This window comes from Protopterus annectens, chromosome 15.part0 (assembly GCF_019279795.1).
Source record: "Protopterus annectens isolate FY-2018-M chromosome 15.part0, PAN1.0, whole genome shotgun sequence".
Taxonomy (NCBI): domain Eukaryota; kingdom Metazoa; phylum Chordata; order Ceratodontiformes; family Protopteridae; genus Protopterus; species Protopterus annectens.
This window is the reverse complement of record NC_056749.1, coordinates 46952332-46979350: the sequence shown is the minus strand read 5'-3', so window position 1 is coordinate 46979350 and position 27019 is coordinate 46952332.

Below are 27019 nucleotides of genomic sequence, written 5' to 3'. Positions count from 1 at the left end.
AGGTGCACATGCACATTCATTCTGGATATGAGGTAGTCTACCATGATCTTGTCATGTGTCTGTATTGCAAATGCAATGCAGAGCTGCTCTTTTCACATAATGGTCTGGCCTCATGCATATGAAACTCAAGTTATGTTGCGCATGTAATGTAAATAATGCTGGCTTTTCAGTGATTATGGATATGGCATTTCTGATATAGGGAACCTGTTTTTTCTCCTCTAACATTTGGTGTTACCTTTTGTCTTGTATATTGAACTAGAATGCAGTTGGTATGTCCCAATTTAAGATCATGCTTTATACCATTAACAAGTACACCAGTATGTAAAATCATTTTTGTATACTTAGTTGTATGCAAAGTACAAATATTACAAATGCTACAGGGACTATAGCAAATATCAATTTCAGTGATGGATATTTTCCTTGTTTCAGTATTGGAGTTATTCATTATTATTTCCATGAAGAGGACATTTGGTTAGTACTGTGAATTAGCATTTTTTTGTTTTGTGAGGTAGGTATTTGTATTATCTTGTGGAATTAATTGTATACCACTTTTCTAATTCCATATAGACCATTATTCATCTTTTTAAATCTGATGTTTCATTTCACTTCTTATATTCTTTCAGTAAGAGCTTATTTTAACATAGAGTTAGTATTATATTATTTTCTTTCACATTTTTTTTATAATACTGTCATCTGCCTCTTCATTATCTGTATGAATTATTTTATAAGTGTTTTGGAATATTAATGATATTTCTTCTATATCTGATGTTTTCTTATGAGAGTTTGGATTTAGAATTAAATTGGTGTCTGCATTTAACCAACTAAAAACATTTTATTTGCTAATCTATGAAGTTCTTTTGGTGTCATAGCAGATTTTTACAATTTGTCTTATTCCAAAGCTGTTTCCTTATTTATAATTTATTGATCATATGTAGTTATTGTTTTGACTAAAAACTATATTTGTTTCCTTTTTGAACTTTTAATTTAACTTTCTGTATGTTATCCTGTATCAAACAGAAATCCTTATTCTAATGTTTAATTTTCTTACTGCAGTATATGTTTATTTTCCCAAACAAAGAAATTTCAAATAATCCCACAACACTATGTAATTGACCTTTCTAATGTATTGAACTTCATATATTTGTTATTCTCCTTGATTAAACATTCTATAAAATCTATTTAAGCAAGTATAGTGATATCATAGTAAACAATTAAAACATTCCTAAATTTATTAAAGATTAAAATAAACAGCACTGAGTTCAGATAATGGGCAGGAAATTACATTTCCTTGTTCTTTTTTAATCATTTGAACTATATATTTTTCCAGTTTTGGTTTGTTTTTCAAATTTATATCAATAGTATATAAAGCTTAAATAACTACTTTCATAAAACTCCATAATATATTTCAATATAAATTTCTACCCATTTCTTTAAGGACCCTTTCTGACGCTGAAATTCATGATTACTTTTTTCAGTTGTGTTCTTCTTACTCATAATTTTGTGTCTTTCGGCTTTTCCCGGTTAGGGGTCACCACAGCAGAACTCCGGTCTGCTAATGATTGGTAGTGGATTTTTACGTACCGGGTTACCAGCCCTGATGCACAACCTTCAACGAATAAAATTGAAATAAAGTGCAGTTTCTTTTAAATTACTTAATAACATTTCTAAAAATTATTTTGCTCCAAGTCCTGGAAGCCACTACATATTCATTATTGTTTTTGATGTTCTACATTTATGATCAAAAATATGCCTTTTGTGCCTGTCTTTTGGCAGGCTGATTTTCTCCATCGTATGACATTGCCTGTTCTCTAAAGGAGGCACTAACTGAAACTTAACTTCTTAATCTTTATTGATAAATTTTTAATATAATTTTCATTAATTGTATTTCTTGGAGAACTACTACATCTTTGGTTAATGGATGTTAAATATTTAAATTATGACATTCTCTTGTTGCTACTGCTAGTGCAATAATATTTGTTAATAATTTCAATGCTTTCATCTTGTTTATCCACATAGAGTTAGTGTTTAAAACTAAAATAGCTAATTATAAATTTCTAATTCTAAATTATAATTTAACATTTTTAAAATATGCAATTTTATCACAACTGATTTGTTTATAATTTTTCCAAAAAGAAATCAAGAAATTAAATTCCAAATATAATAGATTAACAATAATCATATTTCTAAAATATCAATATTCCCCTTTCCACTTAGATACCCTCAGATTCCCTCATAAAATCCTCAAAAGCTGTTACGAAAATAAAACTGCCAAAGATTCCAAAGACAACCACAAGGCATTCTATAGTTATGTCAAGAATCTAAATGGCAATGCTCAGATCTGCTCTGAGCTACAACAGAATGGCATTAAATATACTGATCCCAAGGATATTGCCAATATCCTGGCAGATCGATTTAGTGCCAACTTCACTCCCCTCTCACCCCCTAAAGGACCCATCTCAATACCAAATGATTCCCAAATTCCGATAATCACAGCCACATAGGTAGAAACAGCACTCTCCAAAGCTAAGAATACAGCATCCATGGGACCAAATGACATCCCAGGCTGTGTACTACATGAACTACAAAATGAATTGGCACCTCACCTAAGTGTCATGTTTAATCATAGCCGCACCTCAGGCTTCGTGCCCACTGAGTGGCACACAGCTACAGTTATCCTGATCCACAAGGGAGGATCCACCTTGGATCCCGGGAACTACCATCCCATCAGTCTGACAAGCCTGATCTGCAAGGGCATGGAACGCATCATCATGGAACTTATAAAAAAAGACATTGGCAACCTCCAGACACTGGACCCCACCCAGTTTGGGTTTGTGAAGGGCCGATCTTGTCTCCTGAATCTGATTGACTTCTTTGAATCGGTCTCCAGAGCTGTGGACGAGGGTAAGGAGGTCCACACAGCCTATCTGGACCTCGCCAAGGCCGTCGACGCCATGCCTCACTCTGGAATCATAGATAAAACTTGCTAAGCTGGGCATAAATCCCTACGTCACTTGATGGGTTGCCAACTGGCTTACTGACAGAACCCAGACTGTAAAAGTAGCCGACTCCAAATCCAGCTCCAGACAACTGACAAGTGGAGTACCTCAGGGTTCATTCCTGGGACCACTCTTGTTTGGCATCTACTTCTCTGAAGTACAGGCCAACACTAAAGGACTCTGGCTAACAAAGTTTGCAGATGACTGCAAATTGGGAGCCATTATTGAATCCCCCAAATGATGTGGATATTCTACAAAGGGGCCTTACAGAAACAGATGCCTGGTGCCAGAGCCATGGGCTCAAGCTTAATGCCAAGAAATGTATAGTCATCCCCTTTAGAAAAAAACATGTACCCATGAACTACCACATAGGTGGCAGGACACTAAACATCGAAAGTGTGATGAGAGACTTAGGGACACAAGTGGACAGTGGTCTCACTTTCGATAACCACATCGCCACAACAGTTAGGAAATCCTTCTATGTGGCACACCTCATCACTAAGGGCTTTTCATCCAGAAAAAAGGAGGTCATTATCCCACTGTACTCATCCCTCATTAGACCCATTATAGAGTATAACGCCCCATTTGGTATGTACCTCACAAGACATCTGCAACAGCTGGAAAGGCCACAGAAATACCTCACTAAAAGAATTGCAGGCCTAAAGCAGATGCCATATGCTGACCATCTAAAAAAACTCCAGCTATACTCTGTGGCATATCGTCTACTCAGAGGCGATCTCTGCTTAACATACAAGGCCATGTCAAACCCTGAGCTGTTGGACATGCTCCACTTAAAGAAATCCTAGTCCCTCAGAGCCACACGCTCCAGGGATCTAAACCTTACCCTCACAATGAACAAAATATGCTGGAGGGATAGGTTCCTGACCCAGAGACTCCCCATACTCTGGAATAGACTGCCCATACATGTCAAGCAGCGCACCTCATTAGCCCTCTTCAAAAGGAACCTTGATGATTGGATGGGAGATAGGAAATTCACCCCGGGGATCATGTCAGTCACACTGCTAGACAAGGGGCCCAGAGAAGTAAATATTGTGGGAAAAAATTTTCAGGGAATTGTTATGGCTAGGCTTGCATAGGCCTTAGGGCCGATAGCCTAGTACCAACCTATGAACCTATGAACCTATGATACCTATGCTATAAGCCTGATCAAGAAACATAAACAGACTAACCCATCTTTTAAATACTCTTACTTATTATTAAAGAACAGTGTTTATATAAAGTTTATCATTTTTCTTGTTTCAAAACTTTCTCAAAAGTATCTACCTAATTAGGATTCTATATTAATTCAGATAAAACACATTTGTCTTAAAATGTACTTAAATTTAGATTAACGACAACCATTGTGCATTGTGCTCATACAAATAACATTTTTGTGGTATAGTTGACTCAGTCTTCTTATTGTTATCTAAAATTACTTCTTTCTTTTCGTTCCCTCTGTCTTTGCAGTGTTGATGTCTCTTCAGTATCACTTTCCTTTTCGTTATCGCTGCTTCAGAATATATTGGATTCAAGTTATATTTTAATTTGATATATGTGATTGAAAATCATTCCCATTATAATGTTAAACATGTTTCTTACTGTCATTTTAAGAATACCAGTATATGTTACTCCTTTGCACATGTTTACATCTTAATTACTTCTTATTAATTTCTTCTGTAAGTGTGATATTATCTCTGAATACTGTGTGTTAAGAATGCAAGATTAAAGGACTATCTTTATTAAGTGACAAATAAACATGCACAATACCATATCTTTGAATTTGAATTTTGGAGTTCCTTTGTGACAGCTTATATGTATAAGATCAAATAAGTTTTAACTTATCTTCCATGTCTATCACATCAAGTACTAATCATTTATTTTATTGAAAAGTTCTAAATATTTCAACTACTGTCTTCAGTTTTACATGACCTTGTTTTATAACATTCATAATTTGTTATTTAGGTTTATTGTTACAAACAAATACTTCATCATTAGATTCATTTATTGCCCACTGGAAAAAATATATATTTCTCCCATTATAATATTCATATGCTACACATTTGACCATATCAAATGCATCAAATCGCTAATGAAATATGTAAGTCAATATGGACATGTCTATGTAATTTGTTTTAATACATATAAAATGAATAAATATATCTTTACATACAACAATATAAATTATTTTATACCGCAATATCTGTAAAAAGAAATAAAATGGTGGGCATGTCTGAATTCAGAGATACTTGTGTACCCTGCATGTTAACTTAGATCAGATAATATTGGGCCATAGAACATAACAATTTAAATAAATGTAATACATGCATGCATGTCTGTATCTATGTAGCTAGATATAACTCACAATCAACCAAAAATAAAATGCATAGCAGGACTAATATAAAGAATTTCAGTAAGTTTGAACTACATGCATTATAAAGCAAACTGTTGTATAATGACACAACAAATTAAAGGTGAAAATAATTGTAGAATCTTACCATTAATTCAGTAATAAAACTCTAAATATTCCATTGCCAATAGTACTAATAATGTAGCCCTATTTTATCATACTTCCAGCTATCTATAATAAAAGTCTATTGCAGCTAAAGGAACACTGTTGGTAAACATGTTCTGAGTAAAGTTTAAGAAAGTAGCTGTATAATATTACTGAACATCACACAGAGCAAACAAACCTAATTTTCTATTCTGAATTTTATAATGACTATCTACCTTATTATTTCTTACTTAAGTTATGTAATCAGTAACAAGATTAAAGTACATAAACAATCCATAAATAAAACAAAATGTCCATGTATTAGTCTTTGCCTCCCTTTTGTACTCTTATCCCCACAAAATAGCTGCAAATAATTCAAACAAATGAAGAAAAGATTCTTGCAAAAAGAGTTTCACCTTTTTTCCTTCCCTTTCTTTCTCTGTCTTCTTTGTTGTTTTTCTCTCTTTTTACTTTCTACTCTTTCCCTCCCTTCCCATTTCTCTACTCTTCATCAAACAAAGCCATTGCTCTTTTATGTACTACCTTATCTCTGCAGTCACATAACACATTAAGGTCAATTTTTTTACAAATTAGAGCAGTCTCCTTGATAGACAGATAGAAGTTAACAATGGAACCAGTGATCGGCCTTCATTACTGACTTTAACCAAGACCATCAGACTATAACATATGATACTTAAGAACAACTGGGATATATTTTGAAGAAAACAGGGATCTTTTACTTTTACAACTACTTTCCAGAGTGCCCCTCGGTGGTTTTCAGAAGAGGGAATAACATAAGAATGATGTTGGAAGGTACAATGCTTAATATCAATGCAACCAGTAATGTTTATAGAATGACCATATGTGGGCAATGTTTGGTCTGTAAGTGGAGCCTAATGGGTGACTCTTTCTGGATAAAAAAAAAACTGCTCAGGTTAAGGAAAATTTGATTGTAACAGCAACGGTGTGATCCATGCTGGCCTCTGTCAGGTATGTCCATCATTTTATATTGGAAAGACTGAACATGCCTTAAAATAAAGGATGCATGAACATCTTTATGATATATGAAAAGGTAAAATTATGAATGCCCTGGGTAAACATGTAACAGGATTTCATGACCATTACTTTTATTTTGTAGTTGTTGGACAGATGTACCACAGGGTTAGGTGAGGCCTGTGGCACTTATTTCTTGAAAGAAGGGAAGTATTTTGACAGCTGTTGTTTCAAGCTGATGTTTGGCTAGGTATTAATGAATGTATCTCCATTTCCAGTCTGTTAAAATTAAAGGCTTTAAGAAGATAATGCAAATTTCCCTTTAAGGGGGCACTGGCTCATTTTTGACACATTGATTGGCTGCTGAGTAGTGATGTCTTACATAAATTCTTGACCCTACTTCCCTGGATTTATCTGATGAAGTTTTGTGGTGAAACAAAATGCAAGTGCTTATCTTAAATATTTTTATTGAAGAGGTTTTTAATGGTCCTATTCATTGCACAGCATTTTGTGGAGATTTGCTTCTTGCTATTCTGAACAGACTGGGGTTTGTAAACAATATATTTATCCTTTCTAGAAAGCAAAGTTCTTTTTATCATTCTTCTTCATTTTTAACAAATGGGAGACATGCTTTTCCTTCCTACAAGACAGTTACATGGTCATTGTCAAATCTAATTATGTTTCCTCCGATCTTAGGAAGTGAATTTGACCATGCATTTTTTTTAAAATTGTTTCTTTATATAAAAAAATAAATTTGACTGTAACAGATTTTATAAGGCTCTACAAGCTCTCTCTGTTCCATAAGGTAAAATGGCAGGTAGGTTTAGTATTTTGGTAGCCAAGAAGAGAGGTAACTTATCATGTTTTCTCCATTTAAATGCTCAGAGACACCACAAATTCTTAGGTTGTTTCTCATATTCCTATTCTGTAGATCATCGATTTTATTCAAGAGCCAATTATTTTGTTTGACTCTTCTTTAGTATTTATTTATTTATTTATTTAACATTTGTTTATCAGGAAAGTCCGACTTGGAACAAAGCCTATTTTCAGAGGAGGCCTGGGAAGAAACGGTCCAGATGCATGTCTTGTAACTCTTCTAGTAATTCTTCCTTCCATGTCATGTAAGGCTGGTTCCTCATTGTTTATTTAAGAGCCTTTTTATGTGGTCATGTCTTTTAACAAATCAGTTTCTTTATTAGTCTTCTCTGACTAAATCTATTTTATAACTAGTTTTTGGGTCAATATTACTTCATCGAAGAATTGGATCATCAACGGCATTTTGTCGGAAATACCATTCATTGAACCTCCGTCTTGTGGGGAGCTGCACCCCCCCCTGCTAATTATATATATCAACTCTGAGATTGCACTGCAGTGGGGAAAGAGCAAATTTCCAAATCCCCACCATAATGAGGTCTCAGTCAGAACAGTTTGACAAATGGCATGTTTGATAAAATGCCATCTATAATGGCATTCAACGAACCGTTTCTTCAATAAAGTAATAAGGACCCATAGTTTTTTTCATTTTTGGTGACAGTTCTTAGATATCTGGGATAATTTTTATTTATTTAATTAATTGATTTTTATTTACACTTTGTTGACTGGCTTTGTCCTACCAAGTCATTGGCCTCTTTTTCAGGAGAGATCCAAAGTGGCATTCATACCAAATTTGGCCAGGGAACCAGGGAACTTCTATTACTATTTTCAGTAAGTCATCCACATGAGCTACCATCATTCAAGCTTTTTCTTCATGGATATTTCTTGTGGTTTGAGAAATTCTTCTCTGTATTTGAATTAGATCAGTCTTGACGATACACATCTTCAATAATATAGTAAAGAGTTTAAGACCCAGGAAAGCTAAAGTCTTTATAATACACTAAATCACTTTTAGTGGAGGCCCATGGGTTACATGCAAATTATCCCTTAAGGACATACTAGTGTTTCAGACACATGGGCTTTGAATCCCTGTGACTTTTACTTTCAATTTTTTAAGTGTTTATTGGTACTTTCGTGCTAATAAACCAAACCCTACTAGCTGTAGACACACCATGTTAGACCTTTTTCTGAGCTCATCAGTACAACATAAGTGGATTATTTGGCCATACTTTGGAACAAAGAGATAAATGTTATGGACATCAGGCTTGTTTTTATAGTAACTGCAAAATATCCCAAATAACATCCAAACCATAGGGTAAAAGCTGGTATTAATCAGCTATCTTGGAATCTTCCCCTCCTTTTTGGCTGTCCAATCTACCTATTTAATTCTTATTTGAAAGTAAATATAGTAAGGACTTTGCTGTATAACTCTTGACTGAGCTGTGCCTGGAGAGGCATGTCAATGTATGTGTGAATGCACATCATTGTAGGCATGCAACATGCATGCTACTTGAGTCATGTGACCTGGCATAATGCTATTTATTCTTTTGTCTAATTCTTGCTCCTTTTGCCAATGAATTACCTACTTATGCAGCCCTAGCCCTGACATAGCCAACAATGCTGCTTTTGCTATGTCTGTATACTTAATCAGTATTAGGTTACCTTGCACAACTTTGGCTGCACTATTTTCACTACATGGCTGCATTGCCATTTTTTCTGAATTCTAGACATTACTAAAATTCACTATTTCTTTGATCAATAATTTATTACTGTAGAATGTATCTGCATTTTAGTCCATGAAACATAAACCCCTTAAAATCACCCAAGATGCCTTTCCAGTGGAGGGAAGCACATTCTTCTTGAAACAGATTATATCTTGACATACCACCACCAAACAGTAATCGATTTCTGGACATCATAACAAAAAGTAGCCAGACATGATGGTGTTCTACTTATCTGTAAGAAAGGAAACAGCCATGCTGACTGTGAGGGTTTTGAGAACTGTGGAAAGTGGGTGAAATCACATTGTACTGTACTGAAACCACTTCGCAATGATTGTGAGTTACAAATGCTCTTTTATTAAGGTTGCCCTAGTGTAAAGCTCCAAAGTAAGGAAGGAAAGGTTTCCTCTTTCCACACCATCAAAACAAAAATAATCAGTCATAAAAAATGACAACTGATTATAAAGGAGACTTTTATCAGTGTGTGTGTGTGTGTGTGTGTGTGTGTGTGTGTGTGTGTGTGTGTGTGCGTGTGTGTGTGTGTGTGTGTGTGTGTGTGTGTGTGTGTGTGTGTGTGTGTGTGAGTGTGTGTCTGTGTGTGTGCATGGTGTGTGTGTGTGTGTGTGTGTGTGTGTGTGTGTGTGTGTGTGTGTGTGTGTGTGTGTGTGTGTGTGCGCGCGCACGTGTGTGTGTTTGTGTGTGTGCGTGGTGTGTGCGTGGTGTGTGTGTGTGTGTGTGTGTGTGTGTGTGTGTGTGTGTGTTTGTAAACACATCTGTGCATGCGCTCATGTGCAAGAATTATCATGTGTGTGCTCCTGTTTTGTGTTTGGTGGATATATTTATCCTAGTAACAGAAATATTTAAAATGGTATGATGAGACACATACCTGAACTAGAGTAAAATAGATTTTATCACAGGTCCCAGTATCATCACATAACCTAGGAGTGCACTGTCACCCTCAGTTATCATGAGGATGTCATTCTAGAATTCAGTTAAACATTTTCACTTTGTGCAGCAGTGCTCCTCATATTCTTATCTATTGGTGCAGTATATATATTTAAATAACATCAGAATAAAAGTATATACATTTGCTTTTTGGCAAGAAAAAAATTTATAATAGATGCTTTGTATGTGTATACAAGTTGGTAAAGAAAAACAGAAAAATATTTTGCCGGATCAATGAAGGTGACAACTTTCACTTCAGAAAGTAAGAAAGTCCCCAAAGCAGAACCAGAGGGCTCAGTATTGGGACCTGTCCTTTTTGGGTACCTACATTTCTTACCTCCATACCACAAAACTTAACCTACAGCTAACCATGTTCTTTGACTACAAGCTGAGTGCCACTGTCTGTTCCCCCATTGATACTGAAGGGCTTCATCAAGAACTAGTCTTTTCAAACCAGCTGAGTACAAAGAAAGGGCTCAAAATAAATGCAAAAAAGGTGCAACATTGTTGCTTTGTGAAACGCCACTCTTTTACAACTTGCAGCATAATGAGTACCTTACTCTACAAAGAAATGGTAGCCTGAGATCTAGGCACCTGTGTCAACAATTCCTTCACCTTTGACCACCATATTGTAACAGTACTTGCATAATGCTTTTGTCTAGCATAACTAAATTCCATATACATCTCGTTTAAGTCAAGGAGATGTTATTGTCCCTCTGTACACTGTCTTAATAAGACCAGTTATTGAGTACAATGTCCTTTTGGCATATAACTAGCCAGAAACAGCATGCAGTTAGAAAGGCCCCAAACTTTTCTAATGAAAAAGATTTTTGCTTAAAAAAACTTAGCCACTGACACAGACTAGAGGTCTTATCCCTATAGTCAGTCTCTTATAGACTCCAGTATGGAAATCTATGTCCATCATTCTGTGTTATTCAAGACACCACCCTAATGGATCTCTTATATCTTCACAGCACAAATTGCTACACATACACCTGGCCCACTGATTTGAACCTCCACCAACATGAAAATACAATGGGTCTGCTTTGATTCACTGAAAACGCATTTCACTGAATTTCAATTCATCCTCAAAAAAACTGAAAGCTCAAATCACTGAAAACTCATTTCACTGAATGTAAGTACTGTTGGACAAATAAAACGTATATGCCCTTTTCCCACTGTAGTTTGTTCCTGGAGTTAGTATATACAGTTAAGGGGTGTGTGGGGGGCATAGCCTCCCACCTACTTAGCTTTTATATTTATAAATCTCATTTCACTGAAAGTTAACAATATAAAACCAAAAGTAGGTGGGGGGGCTACACCCCCACACTGTTACCACCACCACCCCCCCACTTATATATACTAACTCCAGGATCACACTACAGTGGAGGAAAAGGGCATATACATTTTATTTGCACAGTACTTACATTCAGTGAAATGAGTTTTTAGTGATTTGCGCTTTCAGTGATTGGTGTGAGTGTTTTTGAAATTCAGTGAAATGAGTTTTCAGTGAATCAAAGTAGACTCAAGTAAAACATATTAGATTCATTACCAAATGTATACTCCACCTCTTTACTACACTGCAAAACATGATAACCAGAGAGACATCTCATAGATTCATAGAATAATACTAGGCTAACTGTCCTTGTTGTGTCTTTCGGCTTATCCGCCACAGCGGAACTCCGGTCCGCTAATGTTTGGTAGTGGATTTTTACGTGCCGAGTTACCAGCCCTGATGCACAACCCTCAACAAAGGCACACCCATTCACACATGCCTCCACACAGAAGACGCTCTAGCTGAGAATCGAACACGACAACGTCTTGCTGTGAGGCGACAATGCTACCGCAGCACCACTACTGTCCTAAAGGGCCATTTTAAGCCTAGCCAATAACCTGAGGTTAGAATCAAACCTTGTACTTTGTGTAGATGAGGTAAAGTCTGTAACCATTATGCCAAACTTATTCCTTAAAGACTAACCTGGATGATTGAATGGGTATTCACAGTTTATCCTTGGCTTGACATGTTTTCTTCCCTCATGGAAGTTGGAAGTACATTATGAAGGTTGTATTTGGTAAAATGCCCGTGGTCTTCAGACTAATTTGACTTATAGTTCCTGTGATTCTATGTTAAATAAATGTGAACAAACCAAACATGATAATAGGATAGTATGAGTATAAAAATTATTCAGCATACAAATATCTACAAAATGAACAGGTTAAGTTTTGTGTATGTTAAGTATTTTACTTTTTTGTTGAGGACAAGAGATAGAGATACAAAACATCTACCATTCCAGAAAGTGGTATAACTTTAAATGCTCATCATTATGATCATTGCTGCAGTAGCCTGAGTTATATGGGTTATAACACCAGCCGGTTTCTAAAGCTTCAGGGCAACTTCCATGCACCCAAACCATTAGTCAGTTTGAAATGAGCTGACTAAAAGTCAGACTTGGGCGCCAAGCTCTTTGGATCTCCCCTACCACCTAGAAGAACCCTCCTCTCCTTGATTTTGAGGAATGACAGTTAGATAATGCTGTTCAATTGCTTGGCAGATAAGTTTCCTTCAGGTATAAACCTTCCATTTTACTTTTTTTCTTAAAGAAAAGTAACTTTTTTTGAAATCAAAGATGTTTATGTGTTTTGGTTAACTGCCTTGTTACATTTATGTACTTTTAAATGGAAGTGCACTTTTTTGCACTTATTGTAAAAAATTGTTAAAAGTTATCAAAAAATCTCAGTTTTTCCACAAAAAAAAAAAGTTTTGTTTACTTTTTTGGGCATTGAGAAAGTATTTAAAATACTTTTTACTGTGATTTTTCTGGGGCAAAAGTTACTTTTTTTCTGCTATCCATTTTTATCAACTGTTGTTAGTAAGCTTCCATGGGAAACAGACACCATTTTTGTCTTGACCATGGAACAATGTACTAGTTCCTCAGTTGGACTTTTTTCCAGACACAAAAAGAAAAAGAGAGTTTAGAAGCCTTTACCATCATTGCAGGCTGGTAATTTGCCTCAGTTGCAGATGGATGACTCTGTTGTCACCAATGCTGGCTCCTCACACCACTCTTCTTTTTTTCTCATCCCTCTGATATAGTCCATACAGCCACCATGGACTAGGGTGAGATACATCCTCTGTAGTTGTTGGAGTGTGCAAGGGAATGCCACCCTTGTTAGTCCTGGGTGAAGAGGTAGAGAATTTGCCTCTTCCTAGCCAGACTGATGTGCCCATCCCTGGAGAAGTTGTTGGCAATACTGGATCTATTTCTTCACAAATGTCTGAAAAAAAGAGACAGAAAACTAAACATTTGCCTTCTGTCTCAGTTACCAGTGGAAGTAATTTACTAGGTTTATCTCAGGATCTTGTGTAAGATCTTGACCTTTCTGACAAATTTATTTCTGTTAAAATAAAAAGGGATTCCTCCTACTCTGAAAAGGGTCACAAAATAAAATGTTCAGTGAAATGTGAAGGGACAGATGCAACTTTTTTCTCCTCACATTTCTGATTCAGATTCTGTGGAGATTTAATTCTCTATCTGTAAAGGATTCTCTTCCTCTGAGACTATTTCCAAAAAAATCAATGGTTTCAGTGGGAGAATATTGAGTTTTTTAGTCTCAGAAAATGTATATTTTTTCAATTGGAATTTCTAAAACCTTCATCTATCCCTCCAGTTTTGTCAGCTTTAGAGGATTTTTTTTCACTACCTGCAATTTCCATGACAGTTATCCTGCTGCTCATACAAAAAGCAGATAGACTGTATAAAGTTGCTTAATCTTTCAAGTTGTTAGGGGGCTTGGCCAAGATGAAAACAGCAACTGGTGAAAGTTCTGTGACTGAAAACTTTTCTCAGACAAAAAATATAATCAAAAATTAAAATTTAGAGATACATTTTATCTAATTTTATTCATTAATAATCAGATAAAAAATTTATAAATTCAAGTCTTCAGAAGCTGTAATTTTCCTGTCATAATTTCAACTGCTTGGTTAAGTGAGAAGAGACTTTAACATGAGCCACCCAGAAATGGTACTTAGGATTCCTGTGTTAAAAAAAGACACCCAGTCAGTAGTATCTAGTATACAGGATGTATTACTTAAAATGGACAAACTGGATTCCAAAATAGAAAGTTTCAAAAAAGAGACCAGAAAGAAGATGGAATATTTAGAAATTGGGAAGCAGAAAGAAGGATAATCCAGAGAAAATCAAAACCCATCAATGCCTTTTGTTAAACACAAATCAATCCATGTAAAACAAAGCTCATGAGCATTGTCTTACATGGATTGATTTGTGTTTAATAAAAGGTGTTGGTGGATTTTGTTTTTCACTGGATTATTCTTCTTTCTGGTGCCCAATTGTTTTTTTATTTGGTTGTGGTTGAGTTTAAGGGCACTTTCCCCCACTTACTTGGTGGTTCTGAATATTTAGAAATTCTTATGAATCAACAAAGTGCACAAATGAGCATGGAAGAAGCTTTAAATGACCATGAAAGGAAAATAATGGAGGGTGAGTCACAGACTGATTTTCTTTTAAAACAAAATAACTGGTTCATAGATCAAGTTGATGATTTAGAAAATAGACTGAGACAAAATAACATTAGAATTTAATGTATACCTGCAAAGTATAAGGAAGAGAATATAATAAGCTTAATAACCTGGCTAAATAAAACATTAAATCTATCTGAGACTTTATCTTTTGGAATTGAAAGGGCACATACATCCTTGAGACCACCTTAGAAGAAGGAAAACTCACCACCGCATTGAATTATGGTTAAGTTTATGTCTAGATTAGCAAAATATCAAATATTATAAACAGCATGGTCCAGCCCGCCTATTAAAATAGATGAATATGCAGTGAGATTTGACAATGATTATTCCAGTGAAGTAATGAGTATAAGAAAATTCTGCTTACCACTGACCGAGGAATTAAAAAGAACAATATTAAAGCAACTTTGGTGTTTCCTGCAAAGATAAAATATTTCTTCCTGCAGGAAGTAAAATATTTGACACACTGTAGGAGACATCCACTTTTGTTAACAAAAGTAAAATCCTTAATATTACTGAAGAAATGGATTGGAACAGTATATCCCCCAAGAGACGTAGTGAGCTGAATTCCTGGAAAACTGCTTCTAAAATTAAAAAGCTTAAAAAGAAGTGACTTTTATTCTGTGATTGCAGGACTTTAAATTTCTGAAACTGTGGATTAAGTAAAAGATTTGTAATGGACTTTAAGTTTCAAGACATACAAGTATGTATTTATATTTTAAGCTAAAACATTTTTTATGATAAGGAATATAAATGGTTAGTTTTACTGTTTTACTATATTTACAGTGAAAGATTTCATACCCTTCATTTAACTAAACTTACAAATGTATTTATAAAAGTTAAACTAATACTTCCTGTAAGAGAATGCCATTAAGAAAAGATACTTTATTCAGCTGCTTATATTTTTCTAATATATTTCTAATTTCCTACTACTCTGTTACTTCATCTTGCTTTGCTTTTTCCTGCTACTTGTTGCCTGTTCTCTAAAGTGTTCAACTGCATCTTTTCTGTTGCATTTATTGCTGCTTGTTTATAGTCTGTCTAAGTTGTTAAGTGTTATTCTTAAGTGTCATTCTAAGCTCTTAGTTTTGGTTTAAGCACTTGGGCTTTATGCCCATCCCTTAGCTCTCCTTGGCCTTTCTCCCTCAGATTCTGACAAATATGGATGGGCAATTTCCTACAGTTTCTCCTGCCAGCCTGGTTGATATGGGCAGCCTGAGACAGTGCAGTAACTACCTCATGTACATGGACAACCATCTACTACTACCACCTAGGAACACAATTTATGAGAGATGCAATTACATTAAGAACCTAGAGTCCAAACACACCCTCAAGCCAGTATATCTGGCACCAAAAAGGTTGTCAACAGAATCACTACACCTCAAACACCACTCACACCTACACAACACACACCTATGTATGCGGAGGTCCTCCACATAAACATACCCAAACAAAGGAGACCGCGGAGGCAAAAACACACGCTATCTCCACAGCCCTCCACACCACATACCACTCATAGTCCATGCACCTGTACCTCTCAGCCACTAAGGCTTCACCATAAACCCAACATATTAGTCATAGGAGACTCCATTGTGAGACACACATATGTGCCTCTCCCCAGGCTGGATAAGGAGAAAGTCACAGTTAGTTGTCTGTCAGGTGCCAGAATCCACCATATCACATACGCACTCAAGTCTCTCAACAACAGATACTGTTATGACTCTGTCATAGTCCATGTTGGCATGAATGACTTGAGACATACCTCTCTGGACTATATGAAGAGAGACATGATTGAGCTCACTGATTATGTGTCCCTGGCAGGTATGCCCTTAGCCTTAAGCAGCATTCTGCTGTCACCCAGAATGATGCCTCAATACAAACAAAAAATTATTGACTTTAACAATTGGCTTAGTTTCTGGTGTCATTCCAGGGGATTTAATACCTGACAGCCTGGGAAGATATTAGACACCCTCACAGAGTTAATCTAGGTATACTAATAGTATTATTTCCCCTCCAGCTATTTTCTACATATGATTTGATGAACCGAGTGTTTCTTTCTTTATCTTTATCATCTCAGCTTTCAAACTACGCCATACACTTGGCTCCTTTGCTTTAATGGTACTAGTTTAAAGCTTGTAAGGCTGATGTTTATTGCCCTAGTGAACAGATATACAAATTTGCTGAGGATTGAGTTACTTATATAGTACACTTCAATAACTGCAGTCTATGTATGCACTATACCTTTATTTGCATTAAATGTATGTACTATAACCTAAAGTCAACATATGGATAGCTGTCCTAACAGTGCCTTTGCTACTCTATAACTATTACAGTACTACTGCCTTACAACTGATTTCTACAACCTCTCTCTGAAATAAGTGAATGCATAGAAGCTAATTTTATTGATTATGCCTTTTTGCAAGCTGATTATTTGTTTATTGCTGTTACTGAGTAACTTGTGCTAACCTTTTTCTCCTCTACATTTATCTTCTCTTTCTATCCATAGTACCCTTTGTTCCTCTGTGCTGCTCCTGAGTTAGCCTCTAACTGCCTACCTACCTACCTGGTGACAAAGGACCCTATCCAGTTTCTGTGGCCTCATCTAAACTGCCTTTTTGCCCTGCACCCTCTGCCAAGGAAGCAAGGAAGTATGTGGTTGACTAAGTCCTGTTTTAATAACTGAAAATTGTCTGCTAATTGTTTCAGGGGTTATAAAGTAAGCTACAAGCCTGAACAGCCAGCAGCAGTTACTACCCCCTCCTATCTACCCTGAATCTAACTAACCTCCTCTACTTCATGTACACCCCCCTCTGACCTGCTATTCACTCCACCTCTGGTCGAAACCAGCCTGCTCCCTACAGATCTACCTGCAATACTGGATCTGCCCACTAGGTGGCAGCCTCTATCCATTTACTTATCGCAAGCTTCAATCGGTCTGTGGTTTTCTTCTGTTTTCACACAAATTACCCCTTAGGTATTAGACCTGCTACTTTTTTTCCCTTACCCCTTACTTTAACTGCATACTCTTACCTGTTCTTTCTCTAATCTAACAGACTACTGATATACCTCTGATCTTTCCCACTCCTGTATCACCTACTTACCTTCGCTTATCAGCATTGCTGATAGGTTTTTCTCCACTCTCTCCTTCACTTGTCTCTTCCCGCTCCGTTCTCCCTGTGGGCTCACTCCGCTCCCCTGCCCTCCCTCCCCCCAATTCCCACCCACCCCTAGGGGTCCTACACTTATACCAACTAACCACACCATCTCCCTCTCACATTAATCATATCCCCTCCCATTGCTAATTACCACCTGTTTTTCCTTACTTTCAATTACCTCTACCAATTTCTCCTACCACACCCTACACCTATTATCCTTCCACACTTAGCATACCTCCAAACCAATAACTACAACCTAACAACTTACCCTCCAAGATGCATTTAGCACCCTACTCAACCCTCTTACGGAGGCTACTCATACTCATACTTCTACCACCCCTAACTTTAGCTTACCTGCTAACCTCCTATGAACACCCAATATATCCACAAACACTCCACCCCAACACACTATCTACCTCTCCTACTTTACCTACTCCCATTAACCATATTAATGTAACATCCATTCCTAGCTATCTACCAGCAAAATTCCATAGGATTACCCACATTAAATATGACTCTCCCAAACCAAGAAAATCTCTCACTCTACATACTAAATTCCCAGATCTTAAACTTCTATCTCTACAACTCTTAGTGAAAGATGGTGACATTCATCCCAACCCAGGCCCTATTACTACTACTACTACTACTCAACTCCATAACCCCAACCTCCATCCTATCCACTCCTTTACTAAACCACTTAACCCACTGCTATTAGCTCACCTCCACATATGTAGCCTTAACAACAAAGTTACCCAACTCCATGCTCTTCTGGATATCTACTCCTTTGACATTCTTTGTTTAACAGAAACTTGGTTAAAACCCTCAACTAAAGACAATGAAATTATCCCACCTGGCTATAATATTTTACGACTTGACCGTAAAACCAAAAAAGGTGGCGGTGTAGCAATCCTTTTTAAATCCAGCCTACATATTACTACCTACAACTTGTTACAACTTCAAGTCTCCAACACTGAAATTCTTATTACCAAGCTCCAACTTAACAAAGTCAAATCCATTTTTATTATCTGTACCTATCTCCCTCCTGGTAATAATATTGAAACAATAGAAAATATCCTCTGTTACCTATCTCATAATTTACCTCAAGAAACCATCATCCTAGGTGATTTTAACAATGATTGGAAATGTTTTAGCAGTCTAAACCCTACAAGCCATATAAACCTTTTTGGTTTTTCACAAACCATTACTACCACTACCAGGATACACAAGCCTAATAATAAAGAAAGTATCTTAGCCTGGATACTCACAAATAGTCATCTCCAGACATATGAATCTGGTACCCTCCCAGATGATGTAAGTGACCACTCACTAACATACATCATCAGGCGTAAAACCAACCTACCCAACCCAACCATATCTAGAACAATTAGAACCAAGAAAAACGTTAACCCCGACCTATTCCAAAGGGAACTCAGAACATGCAACTGGTCTCCCTTAAAATACCTCCCACTGGAGGAAGCTGTCAATTACTTTAACTCTAACTTCCTATCCATTCTTGACCACCATGCCCCAACTCGCTCTATAAGAATGAGAACTAAATCTGCTCCATGGCTTTCAAAAGAAACCAGGCAAAAAATCAAACTCAGAAATAAATACTGGAACAAATCAAGAGCAACTAAAAACCCAGTAGATCAACAAAACTTCAGACAACTAAGAAATGAAACTAAAAAAGCAGTGCAGTCTGACAAAACAAACTACTACTTACGATTCCAACAGACCCACCATAATCAACCACAAAAGCTCTGGGCAAGTATTAATCAATTATTACACCCAGGTCAATCCATCACATCACACCCACAAGACACAGACCAAGATAATCCAAAACAGACAGCTAATACCTTTAATACCTATTTCACTGAGACCATACAAAATCTTACTAATCAACTATCTATTCAGGACGTACCTATATCCAACTATACCACTAACCCACCCCCTCCTTTTCTCTTCCAACCTGTACCAACTACATACATTCTAGCCCTCATCCAAAAGCTCAAACCATGTACCCCCTCAGCTGACAAGATTCCCGCTGAATACTTACAAAAGGCAGCCAATTCTATTGCATACCCCATTTCCATTCTTATTAATAGAACTATCACTGAAGGACACATCCCAAGCATATGGAAGGTCTCCCATATTATTCCCCTTCATAAGAGAGGTAACTCCACTGAACTCTCCAACTACCGTCCCATTGCCCTTCTGTCTCCCCTAGCTAAAATCATGGAATAATGTATCCATAAACAATTGCTAAACCACCTAATCCAATATAACTTACTTTCCAACTCTCAACATGGTTTCAGACCCTCACACAGCACTACTACTGCCCTTCTCTCCTTCACTCACTGTATCAACAAAAAACGCAACCTTAATAGGCTTTCATCTGCACTTATTATAGATCTGTCTAAGGCGTTCGATATGGTAAACCACAAAACACTTATAAATATCCTCAAATCCCTGTCACTAGATGCATCTGCAATAAAATGGTTCAAATCCTATCTAGAAAACAGATAACAGGCAGTGCTTTGGCATAATATTTTATCCACCTATCTACCCATTAACATAGGGGTCCCCCAAGGGTCCATTTTAGGATCCTTACTATTTTCTATATTTATCAACGACCTTCACCTAGCAATCCCCCAAGCTACATGCATACAATATGCAGATGATTCAGCACTTATATGCTCAGCCACATCCATACCTGAGCTTTACTCCCTTACCGAAAAGGTCTTTAACACAGTTGAACTATGGTTTACTCAACGCTGTCTCCTTCTAAACCCTAAAAAAACTAAACTCCTCCTTTTCACTCCTACAAGTAAGTCCCCCCAATAAACCTCACAGTAACATCCAATAACAACACTCTTATATCCCCAGACTCAACTACCAAACTACTTGGTATCACCATAGATAACAACCTTAACTTTGACACCCACATTAATAATACCTTAAAATCTGTTAACAGAAAACTGGGCTCTCTCTACAGAATCAAACCATTTCTCTCTCCTGCAGCTAGAATAACTATTGCTCACACTCATCTAATTTCTCCTGTCCTCTATGCCTCACCCATATACACTAAGCTCTCTAAAACCAAACTTAATAAAATGGAAAGTGCGTACAATGGCATAGCCAGATTTGCCACAGGAAACCCTTTCAGAACCCACCACTGTATTAACCTAAAGCAACTAGGATGGCCTGAATTACAAAATCAGCTTAAATTCCACCAACTTACCATGGCCCACAAAACCCTCTACCATCCTATGGATATCCCTATACTATCCACCATCATTGTCCCATACAACAATCTTAAGACATTACGTTCATCACAAAGACTTCTGGTAAATATTTGTAAATCTAACAACAGGGCTGGAGACTCTCTCTTCTGTAATACTGTTGGAAAATCCTGGAACCTTCTTCCTACTGAACTTTCCTCTGTTCCTCATTATCACTCTTCAAAAACAAACTGAAACTTTTTCTTAGAACACAGTGGTTATGCCCTTGTACCAAACCTGACTGATCTATTACCTTTCCTCCTTGCATCTACCTACTCTCCTCTTTTCTATATTCCAGTTCCTTTTCTTAGTAACAACTAACTTATTCCTTTCTGGATCTTTTCTTATTATCCCCTCTTAACTTCTTTAATCAAACCTGTTTTTAACACATATTCTTAATATTGCAGCTCATACTTTTGTTATCCTTCTTTATACCAACCCGCCTTCTCATAACTTTTCTACACAGCTGCTATCTTTTACATGTTACAATGTAACTATATCTGTATTATGTTAAGTGTTTTTTTACTTAGCACTACACTAAGAACAAATGACCAATGAGATTATTCCTTATCTTTTTTGTAGCAATATTCAACATGAAATTAATCTTGTATATGTTATTATATTTGTGCTTCCTCGGAACTTATTTCCCTGGAACTCCGAGATTTCTCCTGGTCTTTCTTTCTAAGAATGTTTAACATGAATTTAATCTTTGTATATCTGATTATATTTTTTGTGCATCCTCGGAGCTTATCTCCCTGGGTCTCTACTGAAAATGAACATAAATCCAGTTAGACTAGCCTGGTCAACAAATGTAAAATAAAAATAAAAATAAATAAATAAATAAAATAAATATGATCGACAGACCATGATGCTTTGCCAGAGATGGCATGCATCTGTCTCAGCTGGGCTTCAGGCATCTGGCAAAGGTTCTTGCCTCCCCTATAGTGCCTTTTTTAGGAAAAGTTAAAGTTGAAACTACCAACATAAAAATATCAACAGAACACAAATCAAAGGTCATGCTGCTACATGGTAGAAGTCTAAACATGAAACTGCACTCATTGCAAGCATTCCTAAACCTGGAAAATGCTGACATCTGTACAGTCACAGAAACCTGGTTCAAAGCTGTGGAGAGCATCCCAGCCTTACCTGGTTACTCATCCTATCATACATTCAGATCTCAAACTGTGGGCAGTAAAGCCAAAGGAGGTGGAGTTTCAATATATATTAAAGATATACCCACCTCCAGGCTGGTCAAACAGTACGATGCACAGGAGACACTCAAGACCCCTATTCAAATCATAGCTAGCTACAGGCCCCCAAATCTGACTCAAGATGCCCAATCTGCCTATTTGGACCTGCTAGACTCTATCAAGATTGAACCCTTTACCCTGATCCTGGGTGACTTTAACTTTTCATACATAGATTGGAAGAACTACTCATGCCAGAACACAAATGCCCAGAGATTCCTTGATTTTGTCAATGCAAATGCCTTGGAACAGCTAGTCGATACCCCCACAAGATGTGATAATATCTTGGACTTGGTATTAACCAACATGAGTAACCAGTGCAACATCCCTATAGTATCATCCCCCTGGTAAGATCCGACCACAAAGCGGCCACTTTTGAAGTCACCATATCTCTCAACCCCCCCTATAGGTAGGATCACACATAAAAACCTCTCCAAAGCTGATTACACCCTCCTGAGGGATGATATAAACAGCTTCATAGCACTCTCCCCCTCTGTAGGAACTGGCACCAATATCCAAAACTACACCAAAGCACAATATGAGCATTTATATAGATGCATGGAACCAGGAATACCCAACAGGACTAAATCAGCCTCCGCAAGGAAGAGTAAACCTGTCTGGTGGACATCTGCAATAAATAAACTCTATAACAAAAAGAAAAAAAATTGCTGTTCAAGACCAAGAAGGAGCAGGTGCCCAATTGGAAGCAATGTCCACTCAGCCTGAACAAACAAATAAGAGCACTAGTGAAATCTTCCAAAGCAAATTTTGAGTCCAAATTCGCTACATCTACTAGACGCAATGATAAGGCCTTCTTCACATATGTCTGCAACCTCAAAGAAAGCACCCAGATCTGTTCAAAACTAGTGGTCAAGGACACCACATATACAAATGCCATAGATATAGCAAACTTGCTGGCTGACAGATTCAGTGAAAACTTTACCCCTCTGTCCCCCCATCAGTAAATCAGGACATCCCCTATACCTGACCCCTTCCTCTTATATCTAGAGAACAGGTCATCACTGTTCTCTCAAAGGCATAAATTACAGCCTCCATGGGATACGATAACATCCCAGGCTGCATCCTATGTGAACTCAGGCAGGAACTTGCAGCACCATTAGGCACCCTTTTCAACCAAAGCCTGAGTACCGGCTTCATCCCAGCTGAGTGGAGGACAGCCACTGTCATCCCTTTACACAAAGGTGGAGCATCCACTGATCCAGGAAATTATGGATCCATCAGCCTAACTAGCCTGATCTGCAAGGCCATGGAATGGGTTATCATGGGCCTCATTAATAAGGACATTGGAAACCTCCAAACACTTGATCCCACACAGTTTGGCTTCATCAAGCGGAGGTCATGTCTGCTAAATTTGGTCAACTTCTTTGAGACAATCACTAAAGCCATGGATGAGGGGACGATGGTGCACACTGCCTACCTTGACCTGGCCAAAGCCTTTGACGCTATTCCCAACTTGGGCATAATAGATAAACTCTCTTAAATAGGCATCAATCCATATGTTACTAGATGGGCAGCAAGCTGGCTCATTGATAGAACCTACATAGTCAAAATAGAGGAAGCCACCTCAAGCAGTAGACCCGTAACAAGCAGCATACCCCAGTGTTCGATCTTAGGGCCTCTGTTATTTGGGATATACTTTTCTGAGGTGCAGGCCAAAACCAGTGGGTTATGGCTGACCAAGTTTGCAGATGACTGCAAGCTGGGTGCTGCCATCAATTTCCCTAGTAATGTGGACATCCTCCAAGGGGATTTCACTCTGACAAATGACTGGTACCAGAAACATGGCCTCAACCTGAATACCAAAAAATGCATCATAATCCACTTTGGGGAAAGTGATGTCCACACAAATTGTCACATTAATAGCAATGTCCTAAGCACACAATCAGTTGTGAGGGATTTGGGCACCCAGGTTGATAGCAACCTGACTTTTGACCACCAAGTTGCTTCCATTGTACAGAAAGCCTTCTACATGGCCCACCTAATAAGTAAGGGTATCTCATCCAGGGACAAGGAGGTAATAACATCCCTATATTCTTCCCTTATAACACCCATTATTGAGTACAATGCCCCTTTCAGCATGTACCTCACAAAGCACATGCAGCAGCTGGAGAGACCACAGAGGTTTCTCACCAGGAGAATCCAGGGCCTCAAATATCTAACATACACAGATAGGCTAAAAGCCCTAGCCCTCTACTCAATTTCATACAGACTCCTCAGAGGTGACCTCTGTCTGGCATACAAGGCAATCATGAACCCACCTTGATGGACTGCTGCATAATCAAGTCAAGCGCTACTCGAGTAACCCACATACGTGCACTCAACCTGGTCTATGTCATCAATAAGACTTGTTGGCAGGACAAATTTGTTTCCCAGAGACTCCCCCCATCTATGGAATAGACTCCCTTTCCACATCAAGCAGAGTACCTCTTTGCCCCTTTTTAAGTGCAACCTGGATAACTGGATGGGAAACAGAAAATATACCCTTGGGATTCTATCCGTCTCCCTGCTGGACAGGCGTATCAGGTTATGATTTGTCTAAACATGGGCTAAACTCTTGGCTAGGCTTATAAGGGCCTCATGGCCAATAGCCTAGTAACCTCTTATGATCCTATGAATTATAAACAGTAGAATTGTTAACTTTAAGACTATTTAGGTTAAGAATTTTATTTGTTTAAGTTTGCTTAGTATGTGCATTGCTTGGTTAACTGAATGTCAGAGCTAAGTAATATGCTAATTAAAAGTGTTAAATTGCTCATGATGTTGCTTTCTTTGCTCATATGAAACATTCCTTTCACAGCAAGACGAATGCTGGATTCTTATTTGTCTTGCTTCTCATCTTGAACTGTTCTGAAAAAAGTCTAGGACAAAGTTCATTACTGATGTCTTTGAAAACAGAAAGGAACTTTCTTCTTTTTTTTCAAGTATATATGTGAGCAATATATATGTGAGAAATCTACTCAAAATAACATCTTTTTTCTTTTCTTAGAAGTGAAGAATTGGTAAAACAAAAACTATAACAATATTTTATATTGAGTTGCTGCTTACATTTTGCTGAATGTTAGCTTATGCTGGTGTTATTAACTCTAACTGTATATATTAATGGAAATAAGTGAAGCTAGATGTTTGTTACTATTAGAACAGTTTAAAATAATTAAGAATGAGAAACTTACAGAGGAAATTAGCAGCGACGGTGTGCTGTGGGCTGTCATTTTCACATGCTGTAATCAAATTCTAATGTCAGGATCAAAACAGCAGTTCACAGTGGTAAAAACACACATTCAAATTAAACAAGCAGGAATTATTTTATATATACTCAAGATTGCTTGTAATACTAGAATTAATAATAAGAATAAACATCTTATGAATAATAGGCATATGCACAAGGAATGAAATATCTACTATGTAAGATTAATAAAAGAGCAGTATCAGTAAGATAAGAAATACATAAACATTCTGTAATCTCTAATAGATAGCTGATGATTAAATTGTTCTTTCATGGGAGATTTTAGGAATACAAGTTATATAGAATAAACTGGAATATTAATGGGCAAATGAGACAGAAAAATATATTTAAATAACAAACTGCTTATAACAGAAATATGTATTGCATAAAACAGCATATAGTATAAATGTGAATGCACAGGATCTCATATAACTTACATATAAAACCATATACAATATTTTGAAAATATCCTGAAAGCTGAAATTTAAAGCTTGGTCATGTGAACTTTGAAGCTTTTTGTATAGTGTATGATATTTGAGTCACTAATACTACTTGACCTAACTCATTTCATAAGTCAGACCTGATATTTGAGTGTTATATTGCTGAATCAGTACAACCATTTTGTTAGAAAGTAAAGTAGATTTTTTAATATATTTGAACCCAAGGAGGGAGAATAGAATTTGAATTAAGCACATTGTAACTATTAAATACAATATAGACTGAAAATGTTTTTGTTGTTGTTTTGCTTTTGATTCCATAGAAATAACAATACATTCTCTTTGACCTCTGTAATGTACTTATTTTATGAATTAGTTTAATAAGCTAAAGGATTTTAAATATTTTGATATTTATCATATTAAGATTGCTACACAATTTGAAATTTAGACACTTGTACTTTTAAAATGATTTCAGAACTGTTATATCTATAAATATGTGTATAGCTTTACCATGATGAATATATAAGTGGATTGATTTTCCTTTTGTATAATAGATTTTTTGTGTGATAAGATTACCTGTCACCTGTATGTATACAGATATCTTTGTCTCTTCAGGTTCCACTTTGTTATACTTATTTGTTTAGAGATTTAATTATAATAATGAATGAGTGAATGATTTAGGAATATTTACTGTATAATTTATACTGTTACATAAACATGGATATAGTATACTACTTGGATTATTTGTAATTATATTTATTTGTGATTAATAGAAGAGGATTATTAAACATTTATATAATAATGGAAGGGGATAGTTTTAAATGGGAAAATATATAACTAATAGTCCCTTGTTATTTTTAACTTGTATATAATATTATATTAATTAATGGTAAGTCATAGTAGCTTTTGGCTATTTTGTATGAATTTTTAGGTATTGGCAGATAGAGAGATAGTATAGTAGTTTATCTTTTCGACAGGCAAACGTGGAACTTTGTTATTCATGGTAGGCTGTGTTTTATTAGTAATATATGCAGTTACAGTTGTAGACTTGTTTTTGTTTATACGTTTTAGTAGTTTAGTTTGTAGGAAGGAAGAATTC